This window comes from Abramis brama (assembly GCF_963993115.1).
Source record: "Abramis brama genome assembly, chromosome: 1".
Classification (NCBI taxonomy): Eukaryota; Metazoa; Chordata; class Actinopteri; order Cypriniformes; family Leuciscidae; genus Abramis; species Abramis brama.
In genome coordinates this window covers 44,794,372-44,817,224 of record NC_139963.1, presented here as the reverse complement: position 1 = coordinate 44,817,224, position 22,853 = coordinate 44,794,372, and positions in this window count along the sequence as shown.

Sequence of the window (22,853 nt, the reverse complement as noted above, 5' to 3'; positions counted from 1 at the left end):
GATAATGACACAGAGGAACGATATACTTGGATTCACTTTCAGAGTGGTTTTTTTTTTCAGCTACTGAATGATAAAAATGGGCTTTTATTCAAAATCTTACTTCAAACATTGCACTGCGGTTACTGTGTGTTGACAGAGCACAAGCTGCTGCTGTGGATGCTTATCATATTTACCATTACAGATTTTGTTTTTGGTGTGAATGGCCCTTTAATACGACATTTGTTTCCTGAAATGTTTCACATACGAAATTTGCAGGATGCATCCTTAATGGTTCCCTGCTCAATTATTAAACAAATAATTGACACAATTGTAGTAAAAAAAGTTGGAAATATATATATATATATTTTTTAATTAACCACAATTCATATGACTTAATCTATTAATCAGATAAGTTCTTTATTAGCAAATCAACTCAAGATTGTCTTGCATTAGTTAAGCATAAATTAATGTTTAGCCTAATAGTAATTTCATTTTTACTTGTTTTTAGATGAAGTAAAAGTACTGCATATTTGAAAGGGGTTAATGTGGTTGGTTGAGATCTGAGAAAAGAGAAACTGCACATAGTAATGCGAACCGACAAGAAAGCCCTACCAAAGAATTATATTCCATAAATTTTCCAGATAGCAAGGTGACATTGATGCAATGTTAAGATTACATCAGAACGATCATTTTGGTTGAGATTTTGAATGAGATCTAACGGAGACTTGCAAGATCAAACGTGAGTTGAGAAGAAAAACAAATGGAGGACGATCAACGTCGTCAGCTGGTTCTCCTGACCTAAAAGAAAAAGAAAGGAAAAATAAAGAATATGGGTGATCTTCTTTTTCAATACTTCACTTTTGTGGCTTGTTTGTGGCTGTAAAGTTACAGCTGTAGAAGCACGCAACAACCAGTTGGTGAAGCTTGCTCGCTTGCTTTTTTGGACAAAGTCAGTTACGAGAAGCCTCAAATAATTCTATGCAAATCGGGCCCAAGTGTGTGGCCAGCTTAAGTATACTCAACTAACAGTTTAACATCGGGGAAACCACGATCCTGGAGCCCCCCCAACAATGCACATTTTGCATGTCTCCTTTGTCTGACACACATTTCAGGTCTTGGAGCAGAGGTGCCAAATTAAATTATCTTAACAAGCTCTGTTCTATTGAGATAAAGAAATCAACTCTCTGATCCACAAGTAAGTATACCTTTAAGATTAAGTTTTTCCATTCCCATCTTTCTAAGCTCATTCTTTATTGTTTCTTTGTTTCATTAAAATACTTTTGACAGATACAAATAACATGTTCTACTGACTCCTGTATTTGACAGTGCTCACATTATCCTGTTGGATGTTTATATATTAGCTTTAAAGTTTTATTCAGCGTGGTACAGGTATGTATGCCCAACCCAAAAAAGCATGCAAACCGATTGCCTTAAAAAAGAAACAAGTAAAGTGAAATAGGAATAGTATGTGGTACTAACAAATGCTTAGTTAGTATAGTTCACTTACACAAGAGTTCTAGTAACTAAAAAAGAACTGCAGAGAGTACTTGATAATTTACTTTAAATAAAATATAATTGTTACCATTATTGTGTTTTGCAGGCTGAATGTTGAAGTCTGTGTGACTCAAGTATGATCAATTGCAAAATTGTCACAAATATAAAAAGATTAAATAAACCCAATTAAAAGTTCCACAAAGTGTTTAGGACATAAGTGTTAGCAACACAATTATAAAAGAACATTAAATGAAGTGAAATATAGTTACGTTATACTTCATTAATATATAAGTAATATATAATATATTATTTATCTTCCTTTCAAACCAAATAACTGATTTCTTGTTGCAATCACTGCATCAATGGGAAGAGATTTACAATAGTATAAATGAAGTTCCAAGTGCCCAACCAAAGGGATCACTAATCGCCATAATGGTGACCAAAAACATTTTAGGAAAATCAATATCAATTTATGAAGTCAGCTTGTGTGATGTTCTCTCAAATGTTTCAGTTGTATTAAAATTTCAACATTCAAGATGACTTTGGGAAATTAGTGAATGCAAACAGAGAAAAATAATTGCAGAAGTGGAGGAAATGAGTGAAAAGTCCATTAAGATTTTCCTGCCTCAAAAACCACACTCAAACCAATCAATCTTAACTTGGGTTTTCTTAGTAAACAAAGCATACTATGTGAATAGTACAGATTACTAGATTTTTACAATTAAGTTAAGACATTAAGTAAAGTTAACTAAAAAGTGTTAGTTAGAATCACTGTTGGATTTTACAGTGATATCTCATTGACTATGTCCTCTCTACTGTGGGAAGGGAATGACTGCAGTGACTTTAATGCTGAACATAAATCTGTACAAAGAACAACCTTTTTGATTTGTGTTTGTTCTCTCCACTGTAATGCTGTTATGATTGCCATCATCTCTAATGTGTATACTGACAAATAATCTGATGTTCTCAGAGTTTAAGTCCACACTGAAGATTGTTAAATTAACACTGAAGCAGTGTTAATTAATTGATTAATCGAGTGATGATTGAGCATTAGTGAAGACACCTGATGATAACAAGCAGAATCACTGAAGGAAAGAGTCACAATGCTTAAGTCATTTTGATCGATGTTTGCTTTAGATTCACTCTTGACCTTTTAACATCTTGACGTTTTTCTCTGGCTGCTGTAACTGTGTGTTTACAAAGAACATTTGTTATGGTAAAGCCAAGAGGAAAGATTTGGGGTGTATTCCAGAAAGCAGGTTGTGTGACATTCATATGTTTCAGGGTAAGTAAATGGATATCCTCAACTTTCGGTTCCAAAAATAGAGGTAATTTTCATGGTATGTAAGTAGCCATAGCAACAACTCTGAACACGAGCTGCTCTGGAGCAGGTTCTGTTCCATGGTTTACTTCAGAGGTGTTCAGTGTTAGTTTACTTCAGAGGTGTTCAGGATTAGTTTACTTCAGGGGCCTATACCATGAAGCCGGGCTAGCCAGCTATGTTTCAGTTTAGTTTCCACCAACCCTGGGTTTTAGCTACTATGAAAGTAGCTTGGCTTTAATCGGTGTTCGTCGCCATGGTATATTACGCTGCACAGCTAACCTGCTCCGGGGCAGGCTATGTTCTGGATTCAAGATCTCAGACTGAAGTTTGACCAATCAGCTGAGAGCAAAGACACATATAGGTGACGTAAGTGTCTGTTGCAATGGCTTCACCTTTTCTTCCAAATCCTGACATCTCAGCGCAAATTGTTAGACAAGCACTTCGTAAAGAAAGAGTTTTTAGCATGACAAAATCCCCTTGCCTTTCCTGATAGTTATTTGTATGAAAGATACAGATTTTCCACGGAAGGAATGTCTTATCTTTGCGAACTTCTTGAGCCGCACATAAAGAATTTAACACGTCGAATTCATGCACTTACTGTACCGCAAATATTACGTTAGGGCTGGGCGATATATCGCATGACATTGTTATGCGCATCTCATCAGTAAAGCCGGTTCCTTGATTAGTAGTAAATCACCATCACCTGCTTTCAGATGGAGCGACATTTACAACACAGAGCCGTAGTTAACTGACAAGCTGAGCCATATCGCATTATCGCATATCACAGTTTTATCCAGCTGTTTGATCTCTCAAATTTTTTTTTTTTTTTTTTTTTTGGAGCCTCCTCAGCTCACAGTCAGCTCCTTTAGTGAACAGTCTAGTTCAAGACTCCTTTTGTACAGGGCCCTGACTGAGTCTGTTTCCACCTGAAACATAATTCCACCACAAACAATTAACTAATTAAGAAACAAGCTTACCTAATCAGTAAGTAATATAGAATTTAGGAGATTGTTCCTTATTAGGTAATCAATAATTACTTAATGAGATTAGCTTCATTAATAACTATTAACTAACTGACAAATTATAAAGAACATTATCGTGTCTTTTTTACTATGAAAATAGTCATAAAATACATCACTATTTACTCAAGTGTTATAGTCACTATGCAGGAACTACTAGTGATCTGGACCATTATTTTAAAGTGAAAAACATCTTTTTCACTTTAAAATACTGGTCCAGATCACAAGTAGTCCTTAAAGAGTGACTAGGTAACACTTGAGTAAGTAGTGATTAATTTTATGGCTACGTTGAAGGTAAAAAAAAATAAAAAATAAAAAAAATTTAAAATAAATAAATATTTTTGTAAATATATATAATTGCTAACGTCTCAGACACGATAATGTTGTGATTAGTAATTAATTAGTAATTCTTTATAAGTTGTCATAATTACTTATTAGTTCTTAATGATGCCAATCTCATTCAGTAACTATTGATTATCTAATAAGGAACTATCTTAGTCCCAAATTCAATACTACTTACTGATTAGTTAATATTGTTTCCATATTAGTTAATAGTAGTAGCTGAAGTGATCATGTAGAACTACTCATTAGTCCTGCATTACTTCCTGCATAGTTACTTAATGGCGGACCTTTATTCTAAAGTGTCACCGATATTTCTTAACATTCAAGCAATGTGGAAGCAAAATGACTAAACAATTTAAACTTATACAGCCATGCTATCTTTGCAAGCACAGACTGTATTTAGTTTAATCAGTCTTTCTTGTAATTACATAATTTGCATCAAACAAACGATATTGTTCTTATTCACAGTGATTAAAGATTATTAAATGAAAAGATTGAAAAATGATTGCACAACCACCAAATAGGTGTTGATATGCACTAAGTATGTAAATCAGCATTTAACAAAAGAATAAAGTAGTAGTATAGCAGGCTTTTTCTTAGCATCTGGTTCCATAGTGACTCGTTGATTCGTCGCTCTGTTGAGAATGTCTGGTGTGTTAACCCTGAACATTCTGAGTTGGATGAATTTACTCCCAGACACGTTTTTTTAAACCAGCATACCTCAAGTAAGCAAGGTTTGGTTTACAGTTTTTCTGAATTTCTAAAACACATTTCTTGAAACTATCACTAAACACAAAACCATATTTCAAACCACATTCAGAGAATCTCTGACTCTTCTGGCAAAATCAAACAATTGCCTCATTTTTTATTTGTTCTAAAAATCAAGTCAATAGCTTAAACTCCACAGATCATTCATTAGACACTACATCAAAAATGGAGAACACAGCATCCAAAGCATGCAGTTACAGAAAAAAAAAAGAATATTGTAAAATGTGTGCAAAAAAAAGTATTGTAATGCCAACTTACTACGAGAATGAGAAGGTGAATAAATTGTATATGCACTGCACGTATAGTATTGTTTGAATATTGTATAGTATTGAATTTCTGGATATTCGGCACTTGCATACTGTGAAAATGCAGTGACCCAACTGCAAAAGCCAAACAGGTCACAGTAAGCAACTCTAAATTAAAAGCGTGTTACAGTACACTCAGAAGAGTTGAGCTGCCATCTGAAGGTTTAGATATTCAGTCTCATAAACTGAACATTTACTGACATTATAATGTCTGACATACTGTGTATCTGAGACTCAAACATCAATCCATCAGGTTACTTGCAAAGTCTTAAGTGAAAGTGATATGTGAAGGCCAAGTATGATAACTCATACATGGAATTTGTCATTTAACCAATCCATCTAAACATTAGGCCACGACTGCACCCTTAAAAGCCAGTCAACGTATAAGTTATCACACAATTAAACATCTTGCATATAATTACAACAATTTACTAAAACAAAAAACAACAACTTTTAAAAAGCGCTCACAGTAGAAAACCATCCCCAGCAAGCAATCTTGTCCCGAATGTGTCCTCAAGCTGGCACTGCTGGCCTCCTGTCAGCAACGGCATGAATCCTGTCAGCCAGAGCTGGGTCATGTGTGGCAATGATGGTACAGCATGATCACAGCAAATAACATGAGTGCCGATTGTTGGTGTGAGAAGTGTGTCCCAAACTCCCAGTTCAATCCAGTGATCAATTAAGTGCACTCTAATGCAGCTGACTTGACTGAGTTACTATATAATTAATTTGAAATAATAATGTTTAATCTGAAATGATCTGGCATTTCAAAGATTAATTTTAAACAATACTACAGTTTATATTATTGAGTAGATTCAAATTTCTGTGACCATTTAACCATAATCATGGGGCATAATTTTATTAATATGCTTTATATTGATTCCTGTGCTGTAATCCAAATTTTCGAGCTGTGATGCTTTGTGTGAGGAACTGTTAAAGCACTATACAAATAAACGTGAATTGAACTGAACTGATTAGCTTGTTCAGATGTGTTTGATTAGGGTTGGAGCTAAACACTGTAGGAAAGTTGATCTCGCGGGCGGGCCAGAGTTGAGGACCACGGCTGTCCTAGTCTGTGAGTCTCACCAATTCACTTTTGTATTTTAGAAGAGTCAGGAGGTGGCAGCAAATGATATCCATGAGTCAATGTGCTCTAGGTGTGTTGACTGCTAGATGACTTTTCCGTGTTTTGCTACATGTTTAGAATGTTATGGTCTACCAGACCAGTTCTCTTGTGGTGACGCAACAAGTTTTAATTATACGTTTTTACATCATATTCAAAGGAAAGAGGTGTGTATCCATCATCAGTCCTTTCAACACTCAAACACATAGAATGTTTGATTTACTTGCGGTGTCAAGTAGTTCCCACAGCTAGTGCACATTCAATGCTGACCCACAAAACACACAATACAAAAACCCTTTAAAACCCAACAAACTTTAAACATTTAAAATTACCAGCTTCACTTATTACAAACCATATTGACTTTATTTCAGTTATACATCTACAGAAGTTATTTTATGTATAACTCTCTTGAGTTTCTTTATTAAAAGTTAAACAAACCTTAGATCAGAAGATTAATTTCAGTCATATTCTTTACATTCTTTACAGTTACCTCACAAATCTAACATGATTTCCTTGAATGACTCTTCAGATCTGTAGTAATGAAAATGTTTAATGAAAACATCCTAAGTTTGGATCATTTCCATTTGGCCTAAAGGGAAAACAGATCTATGAGGAATGCTGTTTCTGGCTTTCACTTCATGTGCCTTCATTCCCTGCTTCATGTGTTTATTCCTTTGGCAATATTTAATAGAGAAAAAAAAACATTTCCTAAGTCAAAAAAAGTTATTGGTAACACTTTATTTTGATAGTCCATTCGTTGAGACTTTACTAGTTATTAGTAGCCATTCAGTAGCTTGTCAACAGTGCATCATTTGACATTCAACAACACTGTTTCAACAGACAAGTAACATACGTTCAACTGACTGCCTATAGACTATAAGGTACAATTCAAGTGTTAATCTACAGATTTTACGAAAAAGTCCCTGTTGACTGTCAGTGTTATTTTGCAACAGGTTATTAACCAATTGGCGACTAACTTTCAATTGTCAACTAACTTTCTGTAGATTGAGTACCAACAACTCAAGATCAATCTGTCAGTTAAATGTCAACAGTCATGTCAGCATATGAAGTATATGATACTGTATATCCTACTCAAGGGGTCTCATGTGCATCAAATTAATGATTATTTTAGCTGATTTAAAACTGTTTTTAAAAATGTTTTAACCATTTGTAGATAATCTGTTGATAGTCAACTAAAGATTACATGTAGTTGCTTATTTGTTGCTTGTCAACAAAGAAATTGTTTATGATCAGTAGACTATTAATAGACATTCTCAACTAAGCGTTAGTAGATATATTTTAGGACTATCTAATTAAAGTGAAAAAGAGTTTATATCAGTAGAAAGTCTATAACCTATCAACAGATTAATATATTGTTTATGATCAGTTGACTATTAATAGACATTATCCACTAAGTGTTAGTAGATATCTTTTAGGACTATCTAATTAAAGTGAAAGACAGTTGATATCAGTAGAAAGTCTATAACCTATCAACAGATTGCATACCTAACCTGACTGAAGTAGAACAAACACTATGGCCAGCACATCAGAGAAAAAAAAAAATCACTTTTATTAAAAAAAAAAAAAAAAAAAAAATACAACCCATTATTTACTAGGATATCACGATCACATCTGAACCATCTGATTATGTGAAAAAAATTATATTGAGCATTCCAAATGAGAAAACTCTCAATAGTCTACATCATTTCAAATGCCCGAGGCCAAGATCAAAAGTTATAAACAACAAATAACAATAATTATTAATTAATACATTTAGCCTTTCATGACAGTAAGTTTTACAGAAAATCGCATTTATTAAATGCAGTTTAACGTTATAACAGTTACTCATTTAAGAAATAATCTCTGTTCCTGCTGCAAACTCGCTTCGGAGGATTAACAGACAAGACTATATATAGTTTATATAAAGAATACCTTCTTTAATAAACGATTAAAGAAGGTATTGTTAAGGGTTTAAACTATAGTTTAAACCCTTAACAATACCTTCTTTAATCGTTTAACCATTTTGTAACATTTAGTTTATTTAACGTTACGGTGAGACACAAAAGGCGTTTTCTCCTATAGAACCATAATACACCAAAACACAATATAAATGAACAAAATACATAATTTTTATTAGCTAACGTAACGTTAGATGTAATCCAAATCTTTATAATCCATACGCAAGCAAGAAACAGATCCAAATTCAGCCCTTCATCCACATCCAGCGATCTCCATCTCCATTCTCAGCAGTGACCGTAAATGTCAAATCCCGCGCTCGTGATCATCGATGAATTTAAATTTAAAAAATGCGCCCTCAAGAAGCGTTACGACATGTTTTACGGCAGTGATATCAAATGCTCATTGGCTCTCGCCTGCTTCGTCACAGATTGCAGCATTCCGTGTTTCAGTTGAAACAACATTGAAATGCAGAAGCAATGGTTATGGGTAGGTTTAGGGGCAGGAGTAGGATTAATGTTAGTGGCTCAAAATATATTTTAATGCTATTAATAAAACTGGCATTTCCCTACACATCTCTGTCCATAAAGTGTTTTATTCTTTTTATATTCTGTATAAAATGAGTAATTTATATTTAGGTTTGGGAGTAACTTAGGGTTAAGGGAACTTACATTTATCTATAAAACAGTATAAGGGAAATGATACAGATCTTTATGATTCGTAAACGTTTTGTAGCTGTGAATTCGTAATAATTCTACGTTGCAGACATGTCTGTATCATACGTTTCAGCATCTATCCAAACGTACAAAAAAAGTATGTTTTCAATCTGTTGATAGGTTATAGACTTTCTACTGATATAAACTGTTTTTCACTTTAATTAGATAGTCCTAAAATTTATCTACTAACACTTAGTGGATAATGTCTATTAATAGTCTACTGATCATAAACAATTTATTTGTTGACAAGCAACAGATCTAATCTTTAGTTGACTATCAACAGATTATCTACAAATGGTTAAAACATTTTTAAAAACAGTTTTAAATCAGCTAAAATAATTATTAATTTGATGCACATGAGACCCCTTGAGTAGGATATACAGTATCATATACTTCATATGCTGACATGACTGTTGACATTTAACTGACAGATTGATCTTGAGTTGTTGGTACTCAATCTACAGAAAGTTAGTTGACAATTGAAAGTTAGTCGCCAATTGGTTAATAACCTGTTGCAAAATAACATTGACAGTCAACAGGCACTTTTTTGTAAAATCTGTAGATTAACACTTGAATTGTACCTTATAGTCTATAGGCAGTCAGTTGAACGTATGTTACTTGTCTGTTGAAACAGTGTTGTTGAATGTCAACTGATGCACTGTTGACAAGCTACTGAATGGCTACTAATAACTAGTAAAGTCTCAACAAACGGACTATCAAAATAAAGTGTTACCAAGTTGGGTATAAATACATAAATTTATTTAGAAAATGAGAAAGATCTAAAAACCTAGAAAACTGTGTATTTAAGCTTTATTATCATGGAAAATCTACAGTCATCTTGACTGTATTGGAAATTAACAGAGGAAACAAATAAGAATACAATTTATCTTCTCTACTTAAAGGGATAGTTTGCCCAAAAATGATATTTAAGCCATGATTTACTCACCCTCAAGCCGTTCGAGATGCATATTTCAATCTTTTTTCAGACGAACACATTTTCAGTTATTTTAGAAAATGTCTTAGATCTTTCAGTGGTTATAATGTGAAGCAATGGGGTCCAGCAGATTCAAGTCGCAAAATGTGCATGCATCCTTCACAAAAATAATCCATCCGGCTCCAGGGGGATAAACGAAGGCCTTCTGAGGGTAATCCATGCAGTTTTGTCGTAAAAATATACATATTTAAAACTTTATAAAAGAAAATAACTGGCTTCCGGTGGCGGTCGGCGCGCGAAAATAACTGAAAATGTGTTCGTCTGAAAAAAGATTGACATATGCATCTCGAACGGCTTGAGGGTGAGTAAATCATGGCTTAAATATCATTTTTGGGCGAACTATCACTTTAACACACATTGGCTACGTTTACATGCACAATTTGTTTCAATCGGACTGAATTCATTCCGATTGATGAATCTGAATGTGGTGTTTACATGGACACTAAACATGTGATCGGGTTGGTCTGCGCTTTTATGTCACAAGCTTCATATCGGAATATATTTTTTGACATGCGCACACTGCACAAATCTACAGAGTTTCCCGCTGTTTGCGCATAATAACCATTCCACATTGGTTCTTTATTTGTTTTAAACAGCAGACTTAATATTTATCAATTTCTGTTCATAATTTGGAGACAAGCATATGAACCGTTGTGCCGTGGTGCTTAGATTTATAATGTGGTGCCCCTCCCCGCGGCCAAAACCAGTAGTCTGTGGATGAGACTACTGATCACCAACTGACTACTGATCCAACCCTAATCACCCCTTTCAATCGGATTGAAATTCCATTCGGATCAAGCTCAATCAGATCAATTAATGTGTTTACATGATGGTTTTTCAGTCCAATTGATCCATCAATTCGATTACTAACGGATTATTTGGTTGCATGTAAACATACTGTAGCCATTGTGTTCCATTTAACAGTGGACAAATCCACACCTAAAACAGATGAGGGGCATCTTTTGACAAACTGTCCTATAGCTCTATAGTCCTATAGAGGTTTTACTATGGCTCAGGCTTCATTTTTAACTAGATTATGTTAAAATAGATAATAAAAGGACCAGACACAGACAGCATGCTGAGATTCTCAGCAATTCACTATTGTATTTTAGGTGAGTCAGGAGGTGGCAGAAGCTGATTCCCACGAATCAATGTGCTTTAGGTGTGTTGACTGCCAGATGATGTTTACGTGTTTGGCTACATTTTTAGGATGTTATGGTCTACCACACCAGGTCTCTTGTGGTGAGGCAGCAGGTTTTAATGATAGCCTACTTTGCATCTTATTCAAAGGAAAGAGGTGTGTATCCGTCATCAGTCCTTTCAACACTCAAACACAGAATGTTTGATTTACTTGTCGTGTCGAGTGGCTCCACACAGTAGTGATGGGTCATTCATGAACGATCCGTTCATTGCGTCTGTCACGTGACAAATGAACGAAAGACTCGGAAGGTTAAGTAATTATGTTTGTTCACTGTAAATTATTTTTGACTGCATTATAATGATTTCTTAATTCAGAATGTGAACAACATCAGCGTGGATGTGTTTGGGGAATTTGGCTGTTAAAAGTATAACATTTAAAGCCACTTTAATGAACGAAATGACTAAAATAAAGATTTGTATATTTGTATGAACAAGATCGAACAAGAAAGTCAGTAAAATGATCCAAACTTCCCATCACTACCACACAACTGTATTAAATGGTTCCTACAGTCCACATTTATTTAAACTTAAAACAACAAACAGTTATTGCTACTTCAAAGACATACAAACGAGTGCTGGGACAGCAATAGACCCTTAGGATTTATATTAATTGGGCTTTCCTAATTATGAACTCTTTGCCCACACACAGACATCAAGAATCAGCATATGAATCTCAATAATGGTGCCATGCTTCATGCCGCTATGCATGCTGGGAGCCAACATAGTACAAAACTCATAGCTTCCAGCATGCATTGCGGCATGAAGCATGGCACCATTGTTGAGATTCATATGCTGATTCAATTTTTTTTTTCCAACTTCTTGTCAAGACAACTAAAAACAACAAGGCAACACTTTGCACTCAACGTTTTAAGTTATTTTAACTTAAGAACTTTTTTTCATTGAATGAGTTGCAGGTAATCTTTTGAACTTAAAACTTCGGTAACACTTTACGGTAAGGGTACATGAATTATCATGAATTCATGTATAAATTCATGCATGAAATATGCATTCATTCATGCATTAATATCTCATGAATCATCAGGAACTAACACGAGTTCAACGTTTTTCATTCATGACTTCATGGATGAACAACACCTTAATTAAAACATTAACTAAGATGAGTACATCATCATGAATTATGATTTATTACGCATGATCATGATGTTTTCTTTGTTCACACAAAAAATTGGTCTTTACCACCCATTGTGGATACAGCTATGGTTATGGTACATTAATCATCATGAATTCATGCATAAAAAAGTATTAATTCATGCATGCAAGACTGCTCTTCGAATTATTAAAGGAATGTACAAAAATCCACATTATCTAATGCATGCATACAGGCTAGAACAGTATATCAATTAATGTGAGAACTTTTTTTCTGAATTATGATCTGATTTTCCAAGCATGTTCATGTCTTCTCATAGCCTGCAGGTAAATGGACAGAGCCCAAAATTGGCCAATCACAGCACATATTATACGAATTCTGTTGGCGTTCAAATACTAGTCATCATTAACTAAGCATTATTTATCAATGACTTCATCATGTGTGTGGCCCCTCAACTAAAGTGGTGACTTGGTGCTTTGAAACACTGATGAACAATGTGTTTTCATTATGATCTGAGTTATCCATCATGTTCATGTCTTCTTCATAGCCTGCAGGTAAATGGACAGACCCCAAAATTGGCCAATCACAGCACATAACATACGAATTCTGCTGGCATTCAAATACAGTAGTCATCATTAACTAAGCATTATTTATCTATGACTTCCTCATGTGTGTGGCCCCTCAACTAAAGTGGTGACTTGGTGCTTTGAAACACTGATGAACAATGTGGCATAACTGTGAAATGACATGAATATGAACATGAAAGTTCAAGCCTTTGCAAACAATGTACTGTGGACACAAATGGACTTTGATCTTAACTTGCAACGTGATCTCATGAGAATACGTGTGTATTTTTACGTAAAGTGTAGTTCTACCATACGTACATTTATTTACGTTTTATACACACAGAAACGTATAATACTGACAGTGGACAGCACAAAAACGTAATTTATTTACTTATAAACAACTTACACAAACAACGACGTACAAATTTGGGCGTATTCCTATTTAACTTATGCATATTCAAATCGTGGCATTAATGTTTTGAGTCATAATACACTAAAACACAACATAAATTCACAAAAGAAATCAATTTTATTAGCTTAATGTGATCAAATCTTTATAATCCATACGTTGTTTGCAAGAAACAGATCCAAATGCAGCCCTTTATCCAGTGATCTTCATCTCCATTTCTCTCAGAGACCAACGTCAAATCCCGCGCTCGTGGTGAATTCAAATTCAAAAATTGCGCCCGAAGCGTTACGACATGTTTTACGGCAGTGATATCAAACGCTCATTGGCTCTCGCATGCTTCGTCACAGATTGCGACATGCCGTTTTTAAGTTGTGTACTACATTTGAAATGGAGATTGGAGAAGCGCGCGCGCCTTCACAGAGCGAACAGCAAACCGAACCGGATTAACATTTTCATGGATTAATAATTTAAATTCTGCTCTGTAACGTTACCTCATACAAAACTATTATATAACGTTACTACCAGAGAGGACTGCGACACATCGTCATGTGAACGACTTTTGGTACCGGTTTTGACATTTTCTCAATAAATAAATGATTGTGATTGTCTGTCTGTTGTTTTAATTTATAATTGTAACGTTAGTTACGTAGTTTTAAGAAATGGTTAGGTTTAGGGGTAGGGGTAGGATTAGTTGCTCAAACTATCCTTTAATGCTACATTGTTAATAAAACTGCCATTTCCCTACACATATCTGTCCATTACGTTTTTTCCTTTTAATATTGTCTATAAAATGGGTTTGTTTAGGTGTGGGAGTAGGTTTAAGGGATCTTACATTTATAATCTATAAAATGGTAAAAGGGAAATTATACAGATATCTTTATAATATGAAATATTCGTAAATAGTTTAACGTACATTTTTTAGCTGTAAAATCGTAATAATGTTATGTAACTTTACTGCTTTATTCTGAAACCAAACGGTGTAACTTAAACCAGTTAAATCAACAGCTGGAAAGAGCTGAGAAGGAATTCAGTACATACACCATGAACTTTATTTTAAGTGCCTGTATATCTGAAAACTCTTTATAAAACCATAAAGCTGTTTTACAATTTCATGATATGGAGGAGTCACATCAGTAGCTTAAAGGTGACTCCTTTACCCAAAAAGAGATCAAGCTGTTTGTGAAACATTTTTTTTTAAACAGCTTTATGGTTTTTAACTGGTTTATACCGTTTAAGAATAAAGCAGTAAAGTTAAGATCAAAGTCCATTTGTGTCCACAGTACATTGTTTGCAAAGACTTGAACTTGAATGTTCATATTCATGTCATTTCACAGTTATGCCACATTGTTCATCAGTGTTTCAAAGCACCAAGTCACCACTTTATAGGCGGTGGGCCGGACCTCGAAATTACGAATTTAATACTTACCTCACAGCTGTGTAAGTTTTTTTTTGCTGAGGTCATGTAATAAAATCGTATAAGTACTACAGACATTGTTTCCAACTTTGTTGTATGCACATTTGACGCAAAATGTCCTTACAAACTCTTACTTTTTTAAACCGGCAAAGAAGCAGGAGTACTAATCATAACGTTAGAAAACCTCCCGTTTCCTTGACAACCAATGTAAATAATGAACAGATTCTACAGCAGAGGCAAAGTAACCAGGAAGCTGGGCCACATAGTGAAACTGACGCATGGCTTATCTAACGGCAGATGAAGTAAAACCGCAAATCTTTATTATGAGTCCTAATCATAAATACAGTGCATGTTCACAATAACAGTTTAAATAAATAAATGATTTAAACTATATGTTTTACTTCTGATATAAACATTTAGATTAAATATACCATTCTCATTATGGTGTTAAACACTTTAACTACATGAAATCATTACTGAGAAGTTACAACATTTTTATATTCAATAAATATAAATATTTGTTGTGGATGCAATGCTTTTGAACACTTTTTCTCTGGCATGCTGTGTTTTAATGTTTTAACTAATTGCTTATCATGATAATAGCAGATTGTCTGAGAAAATGGTTTCGTGCAAATAATGCACAACAAGGTCTATCTGTTTCCATTAAAAATATAAATCAATTAAAAATACTATTTGTCCAGTGGAAAAGATTGAGAAAAACTTTCTCTGAAATGTATTTTACACTATTTGATTTATTCATTCAAAAACAAGGCAAGGATAGGCTACTAAATTATTTTTATTAATGAAATGAGAGCATGTGAGTAAAGCGGAGCGGTGTGAAGCTTAAATATAAAAGTTAAAAAACTTAAACATACGTTTCATTTATATACGTTTAACCCCTTACTAGTCAGCCCCAATTTTGGCAAGTGCTGCATACATGACATACCCAAAATAAAAAGGTTGCTGCTCAGAAGTCATTCTGAATAGACACATAACCAACATATATTTAGAAATCCAACCCTTGAGAGTTTACATTTCAAGACTCAAAATTAAGGAAGGAAGAGGCTTTCTATGATTCCCCTATAGAAAGTTAAGAGGATGGATTTTTGGGAGATGAGCCTTCCTCAACTGTGGGAGGAAGTGCAGAGGTTTTTGGACTTTCTTGGCCAGGTTCTGTTGGTGGTGTCGATAGATCAAGATGAGTCATCTGTGATGTGGATACTAAGCAACTTCCGTGATCTTGACCTGCTCCATCATGGTGCTGTTGATGTGCTGATTGTCTGATTGTGCTGATGTGCTGGTGTGGAGAGATATGATGTTGTCCTGTCCGTGTCTGTGTGTTAGATAAACAACTGAATTTTATTCAGATAAATAAACACAGAAAGCGCACATTACTAGATAATTTTAAATCACATTTTTCATCTTGACATTTGTATTAAGATGCTAACCATCTTAAACGAGCTTGACAAGACTACTGCAGTTCTGACCACAAATAATTGTGTTAAATATCTCAAAAACAGCCATCTTCAACTAAAATATTTTTCCACCATATTCCATCTTATACCTGTTCTGTTATGTAGGTGAAGCCCAACCACTATCAATCATGACAATCAACCATAATTGGCTTAAATAACTCCATGACTACCACTATAAAGTTGATTTGAAATCATTTATTTGTTTTTGTTTGCACTCTTTTTAGCTGATAATTAGTCTAGCTTACTTATAGCCTAGGTAGCTTGCTGTTACCAACCTGGACATACCCTCCCGTTTACCCCGTGATTCTCCCTTAGTCAGACTTCTGCTGTCTTCCCGTTTAAATATTTTCCCGTATTTGAATACTCTTTGCTTAGTTCATTGTGTATGTACCGAATGATTATTTTGGATTAGCCTAAGCAACATACCATTAGACCTAGCTTTACTGCTCCACTACCAACATTCTTTCGTGGCTAACGTTACTGTTCTCATCAACGACAACGCATATATTCACGGCGAACTATAGCTTGCAGTCTTAAATACAACTTCTTCTTTTTTGGGTTTTTAAGGCAGTTGGTATCCAATATGTTACATTACTGCCATCTGCTGTCTATTATCATGTCACTTAATGATTATATTCTTCTTTCCAGTCCAGTCCTCTTTAAAAAATAAAACAAATATTTCTTTCCTTGCTCACTCTTTCCACATCCTAATATACTTTTTACATTGTACTGTCCTATACCAATTTCTTGTAAGCTATATTTCAACTCTTGTCTTTCTTTTATAAATTTCCTGCATGACATAAAAATGTGACTAACTGTTTCCTCCTCTTGACATTCATCGCATTGGCCTGTGGGATGTTTTCCTAACATATGAAGAGTTCCATTTAACTTACAATGCCCAATCCTAAGTCTTGTTATTACCACTTGTTCTGTCCTTCTATTTGACATCTCTCTTATACTGCCTACTTTATTTTGAATCATGTATAGTTGTCTTCCTTTACTTTCATGATCCCATTGATGTTGCCATATTTCCATTATCTTTTTCCACACTAGACTCTTCCCTTCTGATTTTGACAATTTAATTTCAATGTCTTAAATACAACTTATATGAAAAGCATTAAGATATAGGGGTGTATAATCATTGTAAAACAAATCTTACCTTGACGTTGTCTTGTCGAGACACACCGGTCTCTCCAGGTTGGGTTGTAGACTCATGGATTTGGCTTCAGACTGACGCGCCGCCGGTTCAACGAATAACGTGATTGGCCAAATCAATTCAACAAGGTAACAACACAAGCGTTGATTGGATCTCACTCCGGCCAACGTTTGTGATCAGCTAGCGAAATTAAATCTATTTTTATACTTTAATGTGCAACAATTGGCGTTGGAAACAATCGGTAATCTTTTTGTGAATTATTCATACAGACAAATAAAAAAAATGAGCCAGACAGCTGCTGGGTAACTGTCAAATCAAAAACTAAACGAGATAGACGGACTTGGCCCACTGCCTATTAGTTGAGGGGCCACACACATGAGGAAGTCATAGATAAATAATGCTTAGTTAATGATGACTACTGTATTTGAATGCCAACATAATTCGTATGTTATGTGCTGTGATTGGCCAATTTTGGGGTCTGTCCATTTACCTGCAGGCTATGAAGAAGACATGAACATGATGGATAACTCAGATCATAATGAAAACACATTGTTCATCAGTGTTTCAAAGCACCAAGTCACCACTTTAGTTGAGGGGCCACACACATGATGAAGTCATTGATAAATAATGCTTAGTTAATGATGACTAGTATTTGAACGCCAACAGAATTCGTATAATATGTGCTGTGATTGGCCAATTTTGGGCTCTGTCCATTTACCTGCAGGCTATGAGAAGACATGAACATGCTTGGAAACTCAGATCATAATTCAGAAAAAAAGTTCTCACATTAATTGATATACTGTTCTAGCCTGTATGCATGCATTAGATAATGTGGATTTTTGTACATTCCTTTAATCATTCGAAGAGCAGTCTTGCATGCATGAATTAATACTTTTTTATGCATGGATTCATGTACCATAACCATAGCTTTATCCAGAATGGGTGGTAAAGACCAATTTTTTGTGTGAACAAAAAACAAACATCATGATCATGCGTAATAAATCATAATTCATGATGATGTACTCATCTTAGTTAATGTTTTAATTAAGGTCTTGTTCATCCATGAAGTCATGAATGAAAAACGTTGAACTCATGTTAGTTCCTGATGATTCATGAGATATTAATGCATGAATTTATACATGAATTCATGATAATTCATGTACCCTTACCGTAAAGTGTTACCAAAACTTCTTGTCAAGGCAAGACATACTGATAAACATACTCCCTTTCAGGTATATACAGGTGCTGGTCATATAATTAGAATATCATGAAAAAGTTGATTTCAGTAATTCCATTCAAAACTTGTGAAACTTATATTCATTCATTACACACAGACTGATATATTTCAAATGTTTATTTCTTTTAATTTTGATGATTATAACTGACAACTAATGAAAATCCCAAATTCAGTATCTCAGAAAATTAGAATATTACTTAAGACCAATACAAAAAAAGGATTTTTAGAAATGCTGGCCAAATGAAAAGTATGAACATGAAAAGTATGAGCATGTACAGCACTCAATACTTAGTTGGGGCTCCTTTTGCCTGAATTACTGCAGCAATGCGGTGTGGCATGGAGTCGATCAGTCTGTGGCACTGCTCAGGTGTTATGAGAGCCCAGGTTGCTCTGATAGTGGCCTTCAGCTCTTCTGCATTGTTGGGTCTGGCGTATCGCATCTTCCTCTTCACAATACCCCATAGATTTTCTATAAGGTTAAGGTCAGGCGAGTTTGCTGGCCAATTAAGAACAGGGATACCATGGTCCTTAAACCAGGTACTGGTAGCTTTGGCACTGTGTGCAGGTGCCAAGTCCTGTTGGAAAATGAATTCTGCATCTCCATAAAGTTGGTCAGCAGCAGGAAGCATGAAGTGCTCTAAAACTTCCTGGTAGACGGTTGCGTTGACCTTGGACCCCAAAACACAGTGGACCAACACCAGCAGATGACATGGCACCCCAAACCATCACTGACTGTGGAAACTTTACAATGGACTTCAAGCAACGTGGATTCTGTGCCTCTCCTCTCTTCCTCCAGACTCTGGGACCTTGATTTCCAAAGGAAATGCAAAATTTACTTTCATCAGAGAACATAACTTTTGACCTCTGTGCGTGGTGGTTCTTGAAGCACTGACTCCAGCTGCAGTCCGTTCTTTGTGAATCTCCCCCACATTTTTGAATGGGTTTTGTTTCACTATCCTCTCCAGGGTGCGGTTATCCCTATTGCTTGTACACTTTTTTTCTACCACATCTTTTCCTTCCCTTCGCCTCTCTATTTATGTGCTTGGACACAGAGCTCTGTGAACAGCCAGCCTCTTTAGCAATGACCTTTTGTATCTTGCCCTCCTTGTGCAAGGTGTCAATGGTCGTCTTTTGGGCAACTGTCAAGTCAGCAGTCTTGCCCATGATTGTGTAGCCTACAGAACTAGACTGAGAGACCATTTAAAGGCCTTTGCAGGTGTTTTGAGTTAATTAGCTGATTAGAGTGTGGCACCAGGTGTCTTCAATAGGCCTATTTCACAAAATGGCGACCGAGACCGGAAGTAGGGTAGCGATACTTCCGGTCGCGCCGCCGACCGCTACGATCGCTATTCATTCTCAAAATGGACTGTGAACAGCTTGTTTTCTCTGTCATTAATATATCTGACAAAAGTAAGAATAGCAGATGTTGTCCGTTTTGTTGATAGTTTTCAGGGAGCTGTGACAAGATCGAAATTGGACAAAGGTTACAAATTATTCTTGACGTTTGCTTACATAAAAAAAAGTTCCATTAATTTAAATGGCATGACACTTGATGACTAAGCTCACACTTACTATAGCTAAACAAAATAAATAAATAAATTGAAATGATGTCTGATTGTGGGCTATGTTTGAAATCTAGTGACTTTTGTTCAAATTTCATGTTATTAAGTGTTAGTTTGTCCCGGAGATTGCAGCAATCTTCCACTAGTGACTAGATTATGGCTCATTTTTCATGTTACCACCATGAATGAAACTAAAAATTTTACATTTTTACAGTGAATTTGACCTAACGTTGGTAGTAGGTCTAATAATGAAATTAAGGCAAATAATTAAAAAATGGTTAGACTAAAACATGAATGAAGTGAGTGATATTTCATGTTTTAAAACATCATGATGTTACAAAATCACATTTTACTGTCGGGTCCCCTTATGAAAAGAAAATATATTTCCCTATATATGAATGATCAATATATTAAATGGTTTAACAGTACTATGAAAATATACAGAATAATATATTGTGTTAATATTACAATATATTGAATAATACATTTAAAAAAATCATATATTTACAAACGTGAGACAATATATTTACTAATATATCATAATGTATGTAATTTTATATTCAGTAATACACTTCATAATATACAGGGATTAAAGTGCTCAGTCGCTACGAGAGTGTACGACGGATTTCCGTCAATATCAGGGTTCCCCCTGTCCTTATGTCTTAAATTCACTTTTCACAGGCTGTAAATATTCTAACATTTCTCAAATGTCTTAATTTTAGTTTGAATGGGAAGGACGAGGCGTAGGCTATTCACCCTGCTTAGGGGGATGTGATCAAAGCCTGGAGTGGAGCAAAAGCATGTTCCTCTCTCCACTCTTAGCGTTGTGTTATCACTCCGCTCCTGATCCACTCCGGGTTTTCCAGTCCCGCTCACGGAAAAACTGCTCCGTGTTCACTCATTTGAAAGAAAGTTACAGAAAACAACTTCTACAAACAATTTTAATTTGCCAACAGTTAATAATAATAAATAAAAGTGCATGACGTGCAAATCAGATAACAATCAAGAGCAATATAAACATGTTTTGTCAGGGCATCACTCCCGAACCGGCATCAACACTCCATTTTCAACATCTGCTTCCTCCTCCACACCACAGAGACGTTTGCCGTCTGTGTCTGGCGTGATTTAACTTCTCCCCAGTTGTTCCATGAAAACCTGCAAAGCACGGCCTGCGGTGTAAGATATCTACGACCGGACTCTCGTAGACTCGTAAGTTACACGGACATCATCCTCCGTGAAGTGCTTAATACACAAAAAAGTGCCCAAATCCAGCGCTTTTTCAACGTTTCGTCACAAGGAAAGCTGTGAAATTATAAATAGGGTTGTTTCTTCTATGAGTGCAAACATAAAAATGTACGCAACAGGACTGGCCGCTTTTAGTCTCCGCATTTGTCCTCCGACTGCTACTGCTAGCGCTTTCACCGGAAAAGAGTTTACCCTACTTCCGGTCTCGGCGGCCATTTTTGTGAAATAGGCCTATATTGAACCTTTTCAATATTCTAATTTTCTGGCATACTGAATTTGGGGTTTTCATTAGTTGTCAGTTATAATCATCAAAATTAAAAGAAATAAACACTTGAAATATATCAGTCTGTGTGGAATGAATGTATACATTATACAAGTTTCACTTTTTGAATGGAACTACTGAATTAAATACTTTTTTCTGATATTCTAATTATATGACCAGCACCTGTATAACGCACATTTGCACACAAATGTATAATATGCTTTCTAAACGCATTCAGCTGATTATTGTGTATTTTATAAATGTGCAATTTGGGTTGCATACAGCATAAAGCTACCGCCTAAAAAAAACATGTGGTTGTCACTCCGTGAAGCTTGAAGTGCATTGATTTGAGAAAATGTGTTTAAATAAGACAGCTGATGCATTTGTTGTGTGTAATAATTGTTGATTTATTGCCACAGTGTCATTCTCAGTAAAGCTATGATTGTGAATCATCACATTTTGAGAATTTACTGATAAACATACATACTCCCTTTCAGGGGTACTACACACACAGTTCACCCTTTTCATGGGCAAATAAGTTGCAAAACAACTAGAGGGTATTCTGTTGGGTATTTAGGAGAATATTTCCTGGCCAAGAAAACATCATTGTATAAAACATCTCTTTAGTAGTTTAATATTTTTGACTGTGCTTTTGACTAGTTTAATTTGTGTGTAAAATAAACATTTAATTTAGAACAGGGGTCTCCAAACTCAGTCCTGGAGGGCCACTGTCCTGCAGAGTTTAGCTCCAACCCTGATAAACTCTCCAGCTTGTAGCTTTCTAGTGTTAAATCAATGTTAATGCTAAATCAATGTTAATGTGTCAATGTTAACTGCATTGAATCAACATCACTTTTGCACCCACAATTATTGTTGAAATTTTTTTTTACATTTCATCCAAAAATCAATGGTAATGGCATTAAATCAATGGTAAAAATCAGTGGTAATGGCATATTATCAATGTTACAATGTGTTGTTGGTTCAACATCATGCTTGCACTCTCAAATAATGAAACACAATAACTACAACTGACTTCAAGCCACACAGCCTGCAAGTCACCATAGAATATTTTTTTTTCTGATTTTTGGATTACATTTAAAAGAAAAGTTCAACATTAATTGCGGGTGCAAAAGTGATTGTTGATTCAATGCAGATAACATAGACACATTAACATTGATTTAACATTGTTTCGATGGTTG